This window comes from Camelus bactrianus, chromosome 7 (genome assembly GCF_048773025.1).
Source record: "Camelus bactrianus isolate YW-2024 breed Bactrian camel chromosome 7, ASM4877302v1, whole genome shotgun sequence".
In the NCBI taxonomy this organism is placed as follows: Eukaryota; Metazoa; Chordata; class Mammalia; order Artiodactyla; family Camelidae; genus Camelus; species Camelus bactrianus.
Genome location: NC_133545.1, coordinates 50,813,220 through 50,833,560, shown reverse-complemented (window position 1 = coordinate 50,833,560; position 20,341 = coordinate 50,813,220). Strand labels below are relative to the sequence as shown.

The 20,341-nt window shown below is 37.8% G+C and overlaps 1 long non-coding RNA gene across 1 annotated transcript in view; it reads left to right on the top strand.

The window, feature by feature from the left end:
* The window catches only part of LOC141578161 (uncharacterized), a 404,029-nt gene that overhangs the window by 298,077 nt on the left and 85,611 nt on the right, over positions 1-20,341 (top strand). The window contains exon 4 of the long non-coding RNA XR_012508185.1: positions 6,530-6,612. This is a non-coding gene — a long non-coding RNA (uncharacterized LOC141578161). The remainder of the gene's footprint in view (positions 1-6,529; positions 6,613-20,341) is intronic.

Genomic DNA, 20,341 nt, shown 5'->3' with positions numbered 1-20,341 from the left:
GAGATGTGGACTCAGTGGTTTGGTGGATACTTTTATGTAGATATGGACTCAAAGTGGGGACATTTGGAAGTCTCATGGTGGCAGCTGATTTTCAAATATTCTAAACAGCAAAAATAATGCTATTTTTAAATTACTTTCTAGTTTAAAAACTGCAAAGCCTTGAGCTACCCAATCAGAAGTGTATGAGTGTGTGTGTGTGAGGGAGAGAGTGAATTTAAAGCACAAATTAAACCGCTTTCCTTTCTTGAGTAGTACAGCTATCAAACATTGAAAACTGCCTTTACACCGCTTTCAGGCATGCTTTAAAGAAAAAAGACAACTAGTGGGAATGAAACCCAAGTTCACAGGGGAGATTGTGGGCCTGCGTAAGTAAAAAGGCTTTATTTAGGAAGGAAACAGGGAAAGACCTAAAATGGATTGTTTATTTCCATTGTGCTTGGAAAAGAATTAAGATTCGGAATTCCAAATACCATCGGAAATGACAGCCTTTAGCTACCAGTACATAAGGAAAGGGCCTGAATATCTAAAAATTAAATCTCATTGTCAGATTCATAACAATAAACAATGAGAATATTATAAAAATGACTATACTTTTCAAAGAGCTGAATCCCTGCCATGACCAACAAATTAGATTACTCACTTTTAAACTACAGTTGTCTAATGTTGCAGGAACTGACCTTTCACTTGGAAAAAGAGTACACCACTAAGAGTAGCAGTGTCCTCTGGACTAGGTTAATTGTATGATGCTCGTGGTTCCTGAGTATAGATATATGATAATTAAAGCATTACCACACTTACTGGAATTCTTTAGTACTTTGGTTAAAAAAAAAAAAAGCTTTCACCTTCCATGGCTTTCTCCATGCCTTGTATTTTCAGGAGCATGTATCTAGCTAGCATCTTACAGAGTCTGCCTGTGTGATCTCTTGTGGGCTATCTTTGAGAAAGAGTATCTTCTAACCTCTCACACAACTTCGAAGCCTCCTTTAAAAGAGGACCACCAGGTTCACTTCCAGATCAGGTCTACCAGTGGAATTTTAATGCACCAAAATTTAAGGCCACCTCCTCATCCCCACCTCAAACCATCTTCAGCTACTGACTCACATGACTTTTCTCACTTTTCCTTCTTAAAGGTAAAATTTATATCTTTGAGCAGTGAGAAACAAGTGGCCTGCTTAAAATGAAGCTGCTTGTTCAAGGTAACACATTAGGACTAAACGCTAGGTTCTAATCAGCTATTCAATCCCAAGGATCAATAGTAGGCTTTTAAATCTCACCCTGTTTTAGGGGAGAATGAAGCAACAAAGACATTGTAAATAACTGTACCAGAGAGAAGAAAGTGCTGCATTAGTAGGAAACTGAGAAAGAAGACAAAGTTTCTAGACTTCACAGCTTTACTCTGAATGAGCTTTTCTGGCCCTCCAAATGGCAAAAGTTCTAATTGGGTGGAGAAAAACAAAAGATTAACAGTACATTTTTGCCTTAAAGCTGCAGAATATGACAAGATTTGTGCTTTTTAAAAAAAGAACTTATGCTTTTAAAGAAAGGTAGGATCTGTACAAAGATGCAGTATCAGGATGAGGTATCAGAGGTTATGGTCCTACACTTGCCTGCCTATGTCTTTACATCCTCATCTTCTAGATCTGGAATTCATCCCTACCAAGCCTCACATGGCTGCTCAGGTCCTCTTGACCCTCAAGTCCCAGACCTGGATCCTTGCTTTTGAGTCTCAGCTTCTGTCATCCTGGATTCTTGGTCCTGTGTCTGGCTCCTAACCTCTGCAGCTCTGTAGCTGTTCCCTGAAAACCTCAGGCTTGTCTCTCCCACGTGAGTGTCTGCTCATTTAGACTGTTTTATCTTGTGTTCCAACCATGAATGACTTGATATTTTTGATACAGGAAAAAACGTGGGGTGAGAGGATGGCTGTGTCTCAGGTCTCAGTTGAGTCCCTGGGATGCATCCTGCCAAGTGTGGGTCCTTGGCTTCATGCAGGAAAGAATTCAAGAGCGAGCCAAAGTTGAGTAAAGGTAAATTTATTCGGCGAGATACATACTCCCTGGATAGAATGCGGGCCATCTCACTCCAAGGGGGAGTGGCCACAAGGTGTAGAGGTTGTTAGTTTTTATGGACTCCATAACTTTATATGCTAACTAGTGGGAGGATTATTCCAACTGCTTTGAGTAAGGGTCTGGGATTCCCAGAACTGGGCATTGTTCACCCTTTGACCTTTTATGGTCAGCCTTAAAACTGTCGTGGCACCTGTGGGAGTACCATTTAGCATCTTGTTGTATTTCAGTGAGCATATATTGAAGGTCAAGGTCTACTGGGAGTTGAATCTTCCACCATCTTGGTGCTAATTGCTATCATTCTTTTAAAGGTTATGCCCTGCCCCCTTCCCTCCTGTCTCATTCTGAGAGACTGGACATCCTCCCAAGAATCTCGCTCTCCTGGATCTGCTTTCTGGACACTTGGCCACGTGGGTCTCTACTTAGCTGCTTCTTTTGTCCATCTTTCAACTTCCATCAGATTCAGACTCCTGGTCCTGGGACTTTTTGATCATCATTTGGGACTTTTTGGTACCTGATTTTATTCAGGCAAAATATAAGCCAGTAGGTTTGCTCATAGTTGATTGTTAAATCTCTACTATTTTATACGCATATTATAGTTGGCCTTAAATCAGTAAATCATAACTCTTTAACAAAGGTGGTAGAAAAGTCAAGTCATAATGCTCATTTAACAAAGCTTGGGCCTAACAGGTTCATATATGTTTAATACGTTTTCAATTTAGCTCTAAGTCATTGTCTTCAGCCATGTTTTCTGGTGGGAGAAAAGGAAGCTCTCACTGATTACACAGAATTATCACAATGGCACTAAGTGAAGGTTGTCCAATTGGCTCTTACTAGATAAATCGTCAGGTCTTATTAGGAGCACCCTGCCTGCAGTGAAGTAAGAAGGCAGAAGGGGCATGAGTGGAACACCGCACAAGTTAGGAACATTTGTCTGAGTGAAGATCTAGACACAGAATTGGAGGAAAAAGAAAGGTAATTTATTGCTATGTAGCAAAAATCCACAGACTGCAAAAAGGCTGGGGGTTTGTGTGTGTAGGGAGTGGTATTTTTTTTTTAACAATTATTAGGAAAAGTTCATTTATGATACTAAAGGAATTTGTCACTGATTATTTGTCAGAAAATAAATTATAGTCCTAAATGGCTCATATGTTCCTCTAACAAGTGTGATTGTGGATTAGAGAATCGTCTGAATACAAGACTATTAATCCGCCTCAGTATGAAGCAAAGCTGGGGATTTTCACATCTTCACAACAAACTCCCAAAGTTAAATAAACTTGTAGATTCTTGATTACAGTAAGTCAAAATTACAATGATTCAAAACTTGGAAGATATTCACATAAATTTTCTCATGTAATTGAACATCCCATAAACAAAACCTTGAGGTTTTTTAACTTGGATAGCATATATCTATGCTTGGACAAAAATTTCAAATGTCAAGATCAACAATTAGGTCTTCTCAGTAAAAGAACTTTAGTCATAGAATGTGAAAGCACCGAATCCTAGCCACCAGACCACCAGGGAAGGTCATAGAATGTGGAACTACGTTATATTGTGGTTTCATTTTAGTTTAGTGGAGTTACTAATTGGTTATCCAGGAAAGCGTACATTTTTAATCCAGAAAGGCTAGGTTACAAATTCAAGTGCTAGGTTAGAAATTCCATTGATTGGTAGTGCAGCTGATTTCTCTCTGAAGCTACATTTCAAAATTTGATCATTAAAAAAAAATTGCCTTCTTTAGCACTGATCTTTAACATTTAGAACAAGAAAGAATAGGGGTGAAGAATGGGATATTTAGAACCACTGTATCCACATTTCTTCTTTCTTTCTTTTCTAGTTCTAAATCTGTCATACGATTCACTAAACTTATCTGTCAGAAAAATTCTAACTTTTTTTTTTGAATGGGAGATTTATTCCTTACTGAGAAAACATAATCTCTTTTAATGACAATGTTGTGCTTGACAAACTGGGTGAATCTCACATTAATGCCAGGAAACCCTCACTGTGACGGTAACCAGTACTCAGGCAAGTGCTGCTGGGTAAAACAATTGAACCATCAGTGCTCTTCATCTTTACCAGGAGATTGAAAGCGCAGACACAGGACAATCAGAACATACTTTTTTCCTACAGTGAGTCCATGTAGGACTTTAAATCCTTTGGGAACTTAATGAGTATACCAGCTTTTAAAGTTATTTGTTTAATAAAAATCTTTATTCTTTGAAAGTAGAATTTCAACACATAGTTGAAATTTTCTAATTTCTTGAGGCTGTAACATTTTAACCAGTATGTGTGACCAGCGTGTTCTTTGTTTTAAACCTCTAAAAATTTAACAAATTACTTTTCTAATTAAGCTGACACACATTAAAGGTTATGATGAAAGTTCTCCTATTCTCTGGTCAGTAGGGCAATCTGAGATGCAAAATGAATCACCCAGAGATAGTCAGCATCTTGTCAGCTCATCTGGGTGGTCAGGCAATTATCTCTAAGAGTTAATTTCAACCTAGTTGAATTAGGATTTGATAAATAATGAAAATGATAACACATAATAAAAAAGATGCTGTTTTTAAACTTGAATTGCGTTTTTATTATTGGGACATTAAAAGGGATAAGGATGCATTATATACTGTGTTTTCTTTTTTCATTTTAAAATATACAACATCAACCGTCTAAATTCTAAATTGCTGAAATTCAAAGATTTGATTTAAATCCCCTCCTCCATCATCAGTGTATTTTTTAAACCTAGTGTCTAAAGAAAACACAGTACCACGTACATTGGATTCAGAAAACGTGATCCAGTTCTTGCCCTTTAGTGTTGAACACTGATGTAGAAAATCTGCAACTGGACCTTGAACACGTTCTCTGAACTCCATGAGGCAAGAACCACATATGCTGGGTAATTTCCACTTCCTTGGTCAGAACTTTGCATGGAGCAGGTCATTAACTATTTGTTGATTTAATCAATGAATGATAAGGGAGAACTTTATTTAGCAGAGGATATTAAATACCAGCATGAGTTTGGATTTGATGTTTTGAGCAATCTGGAGCTATTTTATCTGGTGAATTTTGCTATAAACTGAGCATTTAAAGAACATTGCTTACTATTTAAAAGTGGCTTCCTAAGGCAAAAGCTTAAGTAATTTTTTTTCTCTAGTTCTTACTGCCTTATTTAATTTTATTAATTTGCTTCTAGGATTCTTCAAGTTCTATTCACTTTTGTCAATTCTCATTGCTCTACTCTAATTCATGCCAGTGTCACATCTAAGCAGGATAATAGAAACTGTGTCAAAGCAAGATGACTTAGATTTTAATTCTGGTTCAGTCATCTACTACCTAGATGACCTTGAACAGATCATTGTGCCTCAGTTTGCTCATCTGTGAAAGGGGACTAGTACCTTTATGTACAAAGCCTTTGACACAGTGCCTGGCTTGTGGGAAGCCCATATTAACCACCAGTGAGGATGAAGACTGCTACTACTACTATTATCACCCATTAGCCTTCTAACTAGTCTATCAGCCCCTGGTTTTTCTTCCTTTAATTCATTCTGTATAATGCTGCCAGAGTAATCTTTAGACTCCCTTTGCCTACAAAATAAAGTGTCAACTCCTGAACATGGTTTCCAGACCTTTCTTTGCAGGCAGCTCCCTGCCACCAAGCCTTCAGTCCCCAGAGTAACACCCCCAGTTTCAGTCATACTGAAATTCTTTGTTATTCAGATGTGCCAAGCTCCTTGTTGCCCCTGTGCCTTTGAAGAGGCAGTTTCCTCTGACAGCAATATTCTCTCCCTCTCTGTGTCCTGTAGACCTCACTTGGCTCACTCCTATTCATGCCCCTCATGTTTAATGTCAATCCTCCAGGCAGCCTACCTTTTTGAGATCCCGGCTCCATGACACATTGTTGCTATTTCTTGCTTAATAGTCTGCCTCCACCACTAGACTGTATACCATCTGGCTCAGTATTTTCTCTGCAGGACCCATCGCACAGAGACTGACACATACTAGATGTTCAAGAATGTTTCATTGTATAAATGAATGTATGCATGAACACGTTAGTGAATAATTTGATGATTTTTCATAGGCATCAAAGTTTATTCTTAATCTAATTTAAGCTTCTACCATCTTGCTTTATCCCTTAGGAATGGGAAACTACTTCTTTGTCCCAAATATGATACATTGTTTCATGCCTTTATGAATGTGCTAATGTTGTTCATGTCTACAATATACTCCCCTTGGCACAGGTGACAAGGTTCTATGTATCTGTAAGTGAAGAGCTCCAAGGCCATCTCTTTTGTAAAGTTCTTGCTGTAATTCCCTTCCATTGAGTAAACTATCCCCTTCTCTGAGTTATGCCTTGAGTTTATGCATGCTTCTGTGATTTCACCGTACTACACACTTTAAAATATATATCCTAACTAGAGTGTGTGAATCTTGAGGGAGAAATTCAAGCCTTATTTTTCTCTGTTTTCCAGAGCTCGCAGAGTACCTGGCACCCATCAGTATTTCAATAAGGAGAAATTGAATTGGAAGATGAATGACACAGAAGCCAATACAGGTGAGTGAGGATTAAGAAAGAGATACTGTTGAGCATTGCCATATGTGATGGAATAATCCAGAGACACGAGAATTCAAATAGAGAGTTGTAGTATACATATTTAAAATACTGCTAACCTTAGATGTAGGGGAATTCAGACATCACATGATAAGCAAGTAGAAGACCTACTGTAGTTATTTCTGTTAAACACAGAACATCGGACCCATAGTAGAATTGCTTTATTATTAGTACCAAGTCTAGTATTTGAATATCTAGTAACAAGTGTATATTGTATGAGGATATTTTCTCTCTCCAGGCTCCTATTCTTATTTGAAAACTCCTATTAGTATTGTTTTGAGTATTGACAAGTGAGGATTGGGAGTCACATTTTTAATTGGTCCTGAACTGATCACCATGAAATGTAATCATCTTCTCAAATACTGTGAATGTGATCCTAGAGCATGGCTATTATAGAAGACAATCCTTAAAACCAAACATGTTGAAAAAGTCTGCTTATCTCATGAAAGAATGGCATTAGGCAGAAGTTTTAAAATGTCAGTTACTGTTTGTAATTCAAAAGAATGAGCATGAAGTGTTAGGAAAATACAAATGAAATTAAATGTGAACTATTAAACCCCAAGTACCATCCTCTCACATCCAATTCACATGTGTTTGGCAAGTGTGTGGGATGCAAAACCTTGAACCCAAGCACATTGCAAAAGCATATGTGTATGGTTTATTAAAAAATAGTTACAGATGTGTCAGACAAGCTCTAAAAATGACTCTGTAAACAGAACAAGTGGAAGAATGAAATGATACTCGGATAAGATCATGGGCTCCGGCGTCAAACTTTTGGTTCGAGACTCATTCCACCCCTTGCTCTTACAAGACTTTGGGCAAGTTACTTCAACTGTTTTCTTAGCTGTAGAACTAGAAAAAATATTGTCACTGGACTTAGTAATTGTGGACTTGAAATGAGACACTGCTTTGAACAGTATCTAGCATGTTATAAGGACTCAATAAATATTTGCTAATATTACTGGTTCTGTATCAAGGGCTATCAATAATACAAGCAAGATAGAATTCAGAGCAAATCGGTTAAGATGGTTATTTTTATTAAAACACTTATATTTATTTTCTGCTCTGTGCTTGATGCTGAGTAAGATGCTCTGGCTGAACAATTTCATTTAGCTTCACAGCGGTTCTGCATATGACAGTATTAACCCTATTTTATAAAAGAGGAGATTAAGACTCAAGGAAGCTGCAAGATTTACTCCGTATCCCAGAGCTAGTTAGTACAGAGCCAGGTTTCAAACCCAGGAGTGTTAGACTCCTAAGCCAGCACTCTACACATTTTCCTGTGCTGTAATTCAGAGTCTGATGGAAAGGAAAACTGAGGAAATAAACCCTTCTTGAATGCCTGTTCACAGCAGGGTTGGACATTTTCCGTTAATCTATGATGCTTCTCAACTTTTGCTCAAAATGATTTTCTAATCTGGGAAAGGATTTAGGAAAAGGGAATCTACCATGTAAGTTTTTTCTAAAATAGCCCTGGGTTCCTAAAAGGAACAACTGACCACTGTGAGAAAGCTGAATTGATACCCCTAGTTCATTGTTAGGCACCTGTATAAAATCTGGTGGTCAGGAGATTTGTACAACAAACTGCTTCGGGACAGAAAATTCTCCCTCTATTCTTTGGGGAACATGAATGCTGTGTAATTGGTAAGGGGAAGAGGGAGACATGTAAACTAGAATAAAGGGAGACAAGGCAGTGTCCAGAAGATAAAAGGATAAGATGAAAGAAATTTCTGGATGGCTAGAGGTCAAGGCGGAGTCTGTTAGCGGCTAATCTGTACATCTACACTGATACTGTCTTTAAGGAAGCATGGAGCTGAGCCCTCAGGAGAAGTTCTGTGTTGAATATACCTTATACCTAAAACTAACCTGACCTCCCAAGCTCCCAACAGAGTTCCTGTGCCGTGACTCTGCACCAATGCCTCAGCAGTGTCATACCTTTTCATGATGACGATTCTCATGGCTGTTCACTTGGAATTTATTGTCTCTGGTTTTAGAAAGCTAACATCTGACCATCTCCCCTCACTGCCTACCAAAAAATCCCTTTGTTCCCATTCTATTCCTCTTCTTTGTTCTGCCAGTCAAATTTGTTTTGACAATTTTCAGTGCTTCTCCTAGGTGGAACCCCCCAGTCTGTTCATGAGTGTGCTTGTATTCACTTTTTATTTGTTTGGGTTTTTTTTCCCCCCATAATTTGCCATAACATTACCTCCCCTGGCCAAGTAGAAAACCTGGAAGGTTGTGGGAAAATAGCTTTTGGTCTTTAGAAAGAGATGGAGCTTTCTCCATGCACCAGACAGGCAAGTGACAGACCAATCTCAAACAAGTAGGAAAATAATAATAATCCAAATAAATTGCAAGAATGGCCATCTAAGAGCTTACTAAACATCCAGTCCTGTGCAAAACACTTTTAATTGATTATCTCATTTAAGCCTTATGTTCTTTGAAAGTTGAAACTCTTTATTTTCCGAATTTTATTTATGAAGAAACTGAGGTGTAAGAAGGTAAGGCACAGGGTCAAAGAATCCACAGTGTTCGATGCTGGGATGGTAGTTACTTTCAGAGTAGTGACTGGAGGGGTTCGCTCTGCCTTCTATTTTGATCTGGATGCTTGTTACATAGGAGTGTTCACCAAGTGAAATTCCATCAGCCTTTCCATGCCTGATAGATACATTACACTTAAATGGTTGTTTAGTTTTTACAAACTCTAATAATAATTTTAAAAATAACTTGTTCATGGTCTCAGTGGAAGAGCTGGAATAGAATGCACATCCTTCTGTCCCAATATCCCAGAGATTTAAACTGAGAACACTGCCTTCCCTTCAGTGGCCTCAGGATACACTGGGTCCTGTAAAGAGTGTGGGACTGGATCCCCTGAATATCGGGGGTTTTACTGTCTGAATAATCTCCTTGGGAATAGACTTGTCTCTGGTAGGGTGGAAAAAATGTTAGGCAAACAATCCCTGCAGAGGAAATATTTGTCATGGATTTGGGATAAGAGGATGTTGAAACCAGGATGGCCTCTGTAGTACAGCAACGGGAACCAAGACTTGGTTTCCATGGGCCTCAAAGGCTGTCAGAGAGAGATGACTTGGCACCCAAAATTAAGTTTATGTTTTGTTCTATCCTAAATCTGTCTGGTGTCCTAAGTTGGAGTATAAGTCTAGGACCCTGGGCTGGACAGCAGAGAGGAAATGAAGCTAACCTTCAATTCTGGGTTAAATTGCCCTTCCCCCACAAAAAGAAGGAAAAATAAGAAACCAAGAAACAATATCAAGGACAAAAGTAGAGTAGATAAAAACAGATAAAAGAGGCTTCAAAGCAAAAGGGCTAATCAGAGAGGTAAAAATCTACAGGGCACCATAGACCTGACACCACAAAAAGCAAAACAGAATGAGAAGGCTCTGTTGGTGTATTGGAGGCAGAGTTTGGAGAGACTTCGGAGGCACTATGATTTATCCCTGGGTGAGAGCAGACCATGTAGGGCGCCTGTTGGTTTGGGCTACTTTAAGTCAGCAGTTCAAGGTTCTAAGTATTTTCCTCCAAGTATTCAGTGACTGTGTGTGTGCTGCTTGTCACAGGGAAAAAGGTCCATTGTGGAAACTGTTTTCTGTTTCCTAAAATTCCTAATAAAATGCCTACAAATTCTTTATGTCTAACTATGGTGACATTAAGCACACTAGTTCCACTGAAGCCATTTACGAAGTACCTGACACCTGTGCACAGCTGTGTTTTCCCTCAGGACAATTACAGGAAAATATGGGAGCTTCACTAGTCTCTTTCCCATAGATGTTTTCCAAGTTTCATAGGCAAATATCCTCCCTATTTTGTCTGCTGAAATATTTATTTCAGTGTCACTTGGAGTTTCTCAGGTCTCCGCCCAACCAGGTCATGTGGTTCCTTCCCTTCTGCAGAAGTTGCATAAAGCTTCAGGTCAGAGAAGGCCAATATACTGGTGGACTCCGCAGCATTTTCCTCTACTTTGTGGCCTGAAATTCTCCCTGGCAGAATGCACAGAGCTTATCTTTCCATTGCTCTAGACATGTAGGAGTTACTAGCATCACTTACATTTTTTAACTAAGGGGGGAGGCCCCATCTCGTGGGACATGACATATTGAGACTCAGTCTAGGAAGTTAACACAAACCACACATTGGTAACTGAAACTTTCAAGTTCATGCTGATGAAAAAAAAAGGAAAGTTAACATTATTGTTGGTTACCAAACACAATTAGAACAGAGAAGGACAGAGAGGAATTGCAAAAAAAAAAAAAAAATCAACTAAATCTAAAAATCTATGTTGTGAAAGGCATAATGAGAGATTATGAATATGGCAAAAAGATAATACTCTGTCCCTTGAAGTGTTGTAAGGAGAAAAGTTGTGTATAAATCACCCAGGAACTGTTAATATGTGCTAGACAAGGTGCTAAGTATTTTACTCATATTGTTTGCTTCTATTTTCTTTTTTTGTTTTGTTTTAATTCTTATTTTTATTGAAGTGTAGTCTATTTACAATGTTAGTTTCATGTGTACTGTGAAGTGATTCAGTTATACGCATACATACATATATATGTATTTTTTCAGATTCTTTTCCCTTACAGCTCATTACAAGAAATTGAATATAGTTCCCTGTGCTAAACAGTAGGTCCTTGTTGCTTATCTATTTTATACATAGCAGTGTGTCTCTATTGAACCCAAATACCTAATCTATACCCCCTCTTCCCCCAATGGTAACCACAGTTTGTACTTCTATTATCTTTTATTCCTCACAACCACTTATAAGGTAGAGACTCAACCTCATTTTATAGATAAGGAAATTGAAGCAAAGGGAAGCTTACATTTCTTGCCCACAATAAGACAGCTGCTCACTCCAAGTCAGGATCTGAACCCAGGGATTCTTGCTCTAGAGATCATAGCATTAACCCTTGGTCTTCAGAATTGGCCACAGTGTAGTGTCCAGAGCAAGGTCTTGACTGGTGGTATTTGACCAGGTGGGGGCAGCAGGAGATGTTCAGTGCTTCAGCCGAAGTGATCTCTCTAAAAGGCAACTCTGCTGATTTTATTCCCTTGCTGAAAACCCAGTAAGAGTCAAGTCCAGACTTCTTTCTGTATGTAGTAAAGCCCTTTGTGATGTGGTGTCTGCCTGTCTCTTGAGCGCATGCTGCTGTTTTGTTCCTTTGCTATTGTTCTGTTTTCGTGGTTTCTTCAATACATTATATTTGATTTTGCCATACTCTGTTGCAGTTGCATATATACCTGTTTATCTGTCTGAAAGGCTAGAAGGCTGTGGGGGAGGTTCCATATTTGTTTTCTCTCTGTTATACTCCCAGAACTCAGGAGTGATATTCAAAATATTCAGTTAACAGAAGGCATAGGCACCGATCAATCAGGATAGACATCTGAAGTCAACAAGCAGTAGGACTCTGTCGTTGCATAGCCACCCAGCTGGGTGCCAGAACAACAGTGGATACTTACTATTTATGAGTGAATGAATAAATCAGTGAATGATGTTAAAATTATAGCACCTGGCATTTTTACGTTTTGTTTCATTTTCATTCTTGGTTCTGGTTTATGTCCTTTTTCTTCCTCAATACTAAGTTACATATTTTAAAATACAGTTTATGTATCCTTAAATGTAGACATACGTCTCTTCTGTGATAAGGATGGGAACAAACTAGTACATAGAATTGTTGGTGAATATTAACCATCATTCAGAACATTCACGCCAAAGATTAACAAGATGCAAGCTGCCCTGAAAAACAGGCTGTGGATTATAATTTTTTCCCCAAATATCAAACCTTCTGGCTATTGTGGTGTCTCAAGCTCTATTTAAGAGATTTATTTCTTCAAATTAAAAGTTTGCCTTTCATAGAATAACTGCTCAATTGCAAGTTATCCTGGAATGGGTTAACAGTGAATAATTTAATTACTATTAGAACCTTAGCATTGATTAAGTTTTTTAAGTTTCTCTCCATTTGATACCTTAAAAATTAAAAAAAAAATGAAATTAGTTTAATTTAAAAGCCACTCAAGGCTAATACTGCATTTTCATTGGAGTAAGGGAGAGATTAATCCAAAGTTGTGTTCTAAATGCAAGGTATAAGACTTAATTGCACAAAAAGCACAAGGGCATGTATTTTACACATAGATTCCCATGTATAGATATTTAGCTTTTAATGAGCTCATAACTGATGTGTGCAGCAGCTGGACCGAGAACCACTGATGGAGCAGAGGCTCATGAGGCAAAGTTACATCTGGAAAAGGGATCCCAGGACATCATCTGTGCTTTGATTTCCTGGGATGAGAAGGCACATGAACCAAGATGAGGAAGAACATTAGAAGAGCATGGCAGGACACAAAAAATAAAAAATTTCCAGCTTCAGACATAAGGCAGTTATTTGTTTAGATACAACATAGTCTTCTTTTGAAGGTCAGAAAATACCCTAGCCTCTGGGAAAAATCTTTTCAGCATGAAGAGTGGAAACAAAGTGTTTTTGGTCAAACTCTTAATTAACCAAAACACTCTAATTTCAGAGCATTCCAGTTGACAGTATGTGGCACAAATAAAATAAATAACACATTTCAAGCCCAAACAGCCAGTTTTCTTTCACTTATTCTCTCCTTTTCAAGGTGTTAGAAATCGTAAGTTGATGTTGATTAATGCCAAAGTAATACATATTTTTACATTAAAATTTTCTAATACCAAGTCAGTGTTAACTCATGCCATGACCTTAGCAAGTTCTTTAACTTTCCTAACCTTCACTTTCTTAAGGTAAAGGTAAAAGAAGAAAGAGGGGACTAGATGTTTTCAAATACCCTCTAACACTAATATTTTAAGGTTCTTTGGTTCATTAGTTGCAGGTACAAAGTCTAGGCAAGCTGAATTTGGGAATATGCTCCAGTGGAAGTAATTCTCTACAGAATTACAAACATTTTGTTGACCTTAAGTGAACTTACACCAAGTTGGTAAATTCTATCCTAACCCCCATCCTGGGCTCACAATTGCCTGTGTCAGTGTTGATTTGTAGCTATAAGGTTGGCCTATATACAACTATTTTCCTAAACAAATGTCCCGATTCTGTAACATATGGTTTAACTGATGTTAATCAGAGATGACTGAAGAAGTAACTCTTCAGAGTATTGTGTGGGTTGGGTATGTGTCTGTATAAGGACAGGGCCTAACTCCCTTCAAATTCCCATGTCATTCTGAATACCTTTATGGCGGACATCCTACCATGTAGGTGGAAGATTTCCAGAGTGCCCTCTCCTACAAGTGTAAGAGTAGCTACAGGCAGTTTTCCTAGTCTTCCAAACTGGCAGGAAGCTCTGTCTTCCAGTCTCTGATTCCTGTGTGCTCATGTAAATATTCATCAACCTTTCATAGTGGTGTTTGTGCAAACACTGTCATAACTGTTCAATAGTCATTGTAATAGAGGTGATTCACTTCAATGTCAGATCCAAAAAATGGTTCATTCAGACTTCTACCCTTTCACCTATTTTTAGTTTACCACTAAGAAATATTATCCATATTTGAACTTTCTTAAATGAAATGGTCTTTTTAATAACTGAGTTTTCTGGGTATCCAATGGGTAAGTCTCAAATATTTTACTTTGAGCCTTATTTTTGAAACTAATTTAAAAAATAGTTTTTTGGTCCACTTTCCTAGTTTAGCAAGTATAAAGAACAACCTATGATCTATGAATGTTTGTTCTTAGCAGAATGTTATTGAATCTTTCTTCTATCACTGAGAATTTTTTCTTGGTTTAGAGTCATCATTCTAAATATTGATCCTAATTTATCGTGACTATAGATAGAGAAGATAAAAGATGTTGGAGAGAGTCCCAGACCACCTCAGCAATAACTCAGAGCCATTTGCTGTAACATATAGAGTTGGAACAGCCTCATCTCCAAAATCTTTTGTCAGCAAGAACTGATAATTTGACCACAGCATCCTTTGTTTCCTGTGCTCTCACACAGCTTACTCCCAGGATGCATCCTCTGTCTGATGACGTCTTAATCTCCAGGCCCTCTCCATACTCTCCCCATCCTCCCCTCCTACAAAGCCCCCAAATTCCTAATTGGCTTCACTTCCAGTGCACTTCGGGGACATCATTTCAACCACTCTCTCAAAAATGCCTGGATCCTCTCTGAAGTTCTTGTGTCCTCCCTCCATACAGGGAATATCCCACCAAGGATCACAGTATGCTTGCTCATCTTCAGAGCTGCTAAGTGTTTCTGAAAACAACTAGACCACTAGGAGATTTGGTTTTCATGAAAGCAGGTGACCTCTGAGCTCAGGTGTTTGGTAACATCCCTTAGCAGTTCGGTTCTTACTTTGTTTGACCTGTTCAGTCTTGCACTCCCATCCGTAGCTCCTTTAAACTTTTTACTGCTTTTTTAAAACTCGCTAGCCAACCATTTTGTGCTCTCTTTCTCACTTTTAGCACATAAACTTGCACATAATTTTATGAACAAAGTAGAAGTTTAAGGAGTAGATTTTCTCAGTTTCCCCCTTTTAAACCGTGCATGTCATCAGATGTGTCTACTATAGTCCAGTTTCAGAATATGAAGTATCTCATCTCATAATCAGAGCCATTTTTAAAAATGTATGCTTTATGTCTGAGGTTCTTCCATCTTTTCCAAGATCTTGATCCAGCCCTCAGATGTCCTCTTTTTGAGCTCTTCAACGGATTGGTTCTCCTCAGTACACAGTATGCTTAAGTTTCTCTCATCTGAAAAGAAAACCAACAAGCACAAAACACCACCCTCTTTGTTCTGAGTGGTCCTTCTGTCACTCTGCATTTCTCTTTTCAATCATAACCAAACTTCCAGATAAAAAAATGATGCTTTACTTTCCTAATTCCTAATCCTTTTTCAACTTGCTTAATTGGCTCCTATATCATGTCGCTGATGCACTTGCCCTCACTAAGGTGTTCTTATTTTCCAAGGCCAAGTGTATCTCATCTTTGAGTCCGTATTCTGCAGTTTTCCTTCACCATTCATTCCCAGTTTTCATCTCATTCTTGTCTGGCTTCACTATCTTTAGCCTTCATACTGCTTCCCATTCTTTGGATGACAGTGTTGTTAAACATTCTGTCTCTGCTTCTTGCTTCCTATTCTTGCTGTGGTTAATCTTCACTCAGTGACAATTAACTCCTTTACGTGGATGAATTTCAAATTGATATTGCTAGCCTGGACAAGACTTCTGCAACTCATATCCATATATTCCGCTTCCCTTTGTGCATTTCTAACTGAAAATTCCATGAACTTCAGGTATAATAGTTGAAAACTAAGCTCATTGTTCATTTCTCTTCCCACTGACATTTGCAAATAATACTCCTCTTCAGTTCTCATTCTAAGTGTTAAGCACTTCATCAGGGATACCACTAGCTCCAATAGAACAGTGTGGGCATTAGAAGAGTACACCCCTTCTGCTTCACTTTTATCTCTCAAAAGAAGTCTCAATGTGCAGATTCTGTTCCTAGATCCTAAATCTTAATGTGCAGAGTATTCCTATATTTCTTCATTCTTTCTGAATATACAATGAATTAGAAAGACATCTTGCCAGTATTACCATCTAAATAAATGCACTCTCTGCCCTCTCCTCTCTGTAATTAGAACATGGCCCCATTTCAAACCCTTATTCTAGGTCAGTTTATCTGCCCCTTAACAAAAGCCTGGCTCCTTTTTAATTCAGTCTCAGCATTGCCCCAAGAGTACTGTTTTGTGGTACACAAATATGATCATAAAAATAAACAAATTTTGTATAACATTGAAAAAAGGTAAACAAAATAAATCCAAATGTGCAGCTGATTTTTTTTCTACTAAGTAAATACAGATCACCACCACCCTGGTCAAGAAATAGAACATTACCCATTCCCAAATCACCCTAGTGCCCCCTCCCAGTCATAAACTCTCTCCAAAAATACCACTAACTAGACTTATACCACGATGAAACTGTTTTTGCCTACTTCTGAATTTTGTACAAGTGTGATTATTTGGTATGTACCCCTTTGTGTCTTGCTTCTTTGATGTAATGCTTTTTGTAAGTACAGTTGGCAGATTCAGGAAATAATTTCTGATTTTTTTTTTAGTACAGTCAGCCTTCCATAGTCACAAGTTCTGCATCTGTGGATTCAACCACCCACAGATTGAAAATAGTTTTTTCAGTTCCAAAAAGTTCTAAAAAGGAAAACTTTTTGAGATTTCCACATGCCAGCAGCCATTTACATAGTATTTACATGTATTGATAACTATTTACATAGCATTTACATCGTATTAGGTATTGTAAGTAATCTAGAGGTAAAGTATATAGGAGGATGCGTATGTGTATGGGGGAATGTCCTGGAACCAGTACCCTGCAGAGACCAAGGAAAAACTATATAGGTGTGCCCCATGTAATATTTAAATGGGTATATTTAATTGTATTTTATCCTTAACAATATTTATATTAGAAAATATTTAACTGTATTTTATCTGAAAACTCAATTTTTAAGAGTCATCCATATTTTGCACATAGCAGTAGCTTATTCCTTTATATTGTTGTCTGATTAATATTGTGAAATATACACACTTAATGTTTCTGTTGTACTCTTGATGGACATTAGTATTGTGAACTTTTAGCTATTATGAGTAGTGTGAATAGTGCTCATGAGAATGTTCTTGTGCAGGTGTTTTGGTGACATGTATATAAATTCCCATTGCATATACCTCTAAGAGAATTGCTAGTTCAAAGGGTATGCAGATGTTCAGCTTTAGTAGACACCAGCAAACAAATTTTTAGATGTTTGCACCATTGGATACTCCCACCAGTGTTGTTGGAGAGTTCCATTTGCTACCCGTCCTCTCCAATATTTGATATTGTCTGTCCTTTTGTTATTTTAGACATTGTTTTGAGTGTGTAGTGGTACCTCATTATTGTTGCCATTTGTGTTCCTTTGATGGCACATACTCCTGATGACATCTTTTATATTCCCATTATGAAAATTGTCACATCATACTGTACCAGCTGATTTGCCCCCTACTAAAGTACTTCATTTTAATCAAACAATTGGAGACAGAGTGTAGACTCTTACAAAATATGTGGTGAATAAAAGAAGAAATAAACCTTTGATAAGCATAACATCCCTGAAAGAGCTTATTTTCTAGTTAGTTGCCACTTTCTTTTAATCCAATTAATACTCAACAAATAGTTACTGGGTATCTACTGTGTCCAGGCATTATTCTAATTATACTGCCTTAGAACTTTAAAGTGTAAGTCATAACTAGTTCAGGGACTAGATATCTAAAATACTGAGAAGTAAAGATACTCTTTCAAATGCACATACACATTGACATCAAATAATGTATATTAATTCCATATGTATTATATAATAATTGCGTATAAGTAGTATATGCTTAGGAAACTTAGCACAAGATTATATAAGCCAGAAATAATAAACAGTACACAAAAGTTCTAGACATTATGCTAAGAAAATATTGGTAGATATACTCAAAGATGTATTACAGGGGATTTTTTTCAGCATTAAAAAATACAAAATCATTGAAAAAATGCTCAATAATTTCTGAACTGGTTAAATAAATGATGACAAATTCATATGATGAAATACTATGCAGCCATTAAAAGAGTGATGTTGTAGGAAGATATTGAATGCCATGGTAATAACTGTGGTATATTGCCGAATGAAAATTAACTGACATAGAAAGGGCATTATGATATTTTTAGAAAAGACATAATTTGGAAGAATACAGGGAAAGGAAAAGCCTGCAGGAACTCAGATCATAAGAGATGTTTGCTCTAATGGATGTGATTACATAATTCTGATTTTATTTGTGTTTTACTGTTTTCCATCTTTTATGAATAACAGAAAATTGAACAATGTATGTTCTATTTTAAAGTATTTAGAAGGAATTTACTAATGGCAAGAGCCTGCAGGAGATAAAGGATTATTAAGATATTTTTCAAGGTGAGCTGTACTGCCCCTCCCTCCATCTACCAAGGCCCATTGAGTGGAATTTCTCTTGGCATCAGAACTGTGATCTGAGTCAACCATTGGTCTAATGCAGTAGTGAAATACTCTGTTCTTTCTATCTATTTACTAGAATATAGACATGTATTAATAACAGTTAAGATGAAAGTTCCCCACTTTATTCAACTTGATCCATGTTCTTAAGGGCTTTTTCAAATGTAGAGCTTCCTTTGAAGTGGCTGAGTTCTTGCATCAATGCCACACAATACGTAACAAAGGAAAAACTGACCGTTGATGAAAAATGCAAATTACCTTCACGTCTGACAAACTAGGAAAAAAAAAAAAAAAAACCCTGTCAACTATTTCTTACTTGTCAGTGACGTAAAATAAGTCATTAAAGATGATAAAACAGCATTTCAAAGGCACTTACTGGCTGATCTAATCTAATCCAGTCTAACTACAAATGTCAGCTTGATTGCAGCATTTCCCACACTTCTCTGGTTATTGCATGGCAACCATCATTTGAACAATCTGGCAAAGAAGCTTTATTACGTGGTATTTAGGGGGAAAATAGTGTTTCAGAAAAGTTTCAGCCTTAACAGCAAGACATGTTTTCTGTCCACTGGTGGGAAAATAGTCAGTGGTCAAAATAGGTTGTGGAAAGGACCTGGGCTTTTGAGGCATATAAATCAGAATTTGAGTCTTAGCTCTGTGACCTTGATCAGGTAACTTAATGCCTCTGAACTTGGGTTTCTTCCTCCTGTACTTCTGAATGAGAATGCTCACCTCACAGGATGTGAGGACTGGAGAGAATACACCAGCAGTACCTAAGAGTGCCTACCACACAGTGGGCTCCCCATCTCTCCTCCTTCTTCTCCTGCTGCGCCTTCTCTCCACAGAGCTTAGGAACCGGAATAGGGACCAACAGCTGGCGTCATTGATTCGTGCCTTTATTTAGCACATATGTGTTAGGTTTTGCAATATGCTCTCGGTACTGTGCTAGATGCTGAGTGTACAATATAGTGAACAAGACGCAGTCAAGAATCTCCTAGTTTCTTTATTCTAGTAGTCCACATAGATAAGATATCAGCAGTAATAGAGCAATAAGCAATATGGGAGCAGAGAGAAAGGAATACCTAACTCAGAGACAGACTTCACAGAGGACGCGGGCCCTGAGGAGGGTGGAAGTGTGAAGACCAGACACGATGTCACTTATATGGCTAGAAAGACATTCCATTTCTTGACCTGACATAAGAGGGAATCTGCATGCTAAGGAAACTAACATTACATTGAGAGTCTGGATTTCTTATGGCTGTTTGATGTGATACACTTTTACATGGACTACTAGAAATTGGGAAGCCAGGAGGAGTCACTAAAGAGATATGGTAAATGTATACTTCAGAAAGCTCATCTTGGTGAGGGAATGGAGAATGAACTAGAAAGTGAAAAGACTTGAAGTGGGGAAACAGTTTAGAAGGATGCTTGTAATAGTTCAGGCAAGAAATTATGAGGCTTAGAAACCGAGTGTTAGTCATGGAGTGATGATGAAAGTGCTGATAGGGAAGTATTTAGGAAGCATCCATGTAAAGAAGACAAGGATTGACTGGTGTGTGGTAGGTAAACTTTCTGTTCCATCAACTACTAGGTACATAACATAGTACGTACCTAGTAATTCATTTCACTTTGCTAAGTCTCAGTTTTCTCTCTTT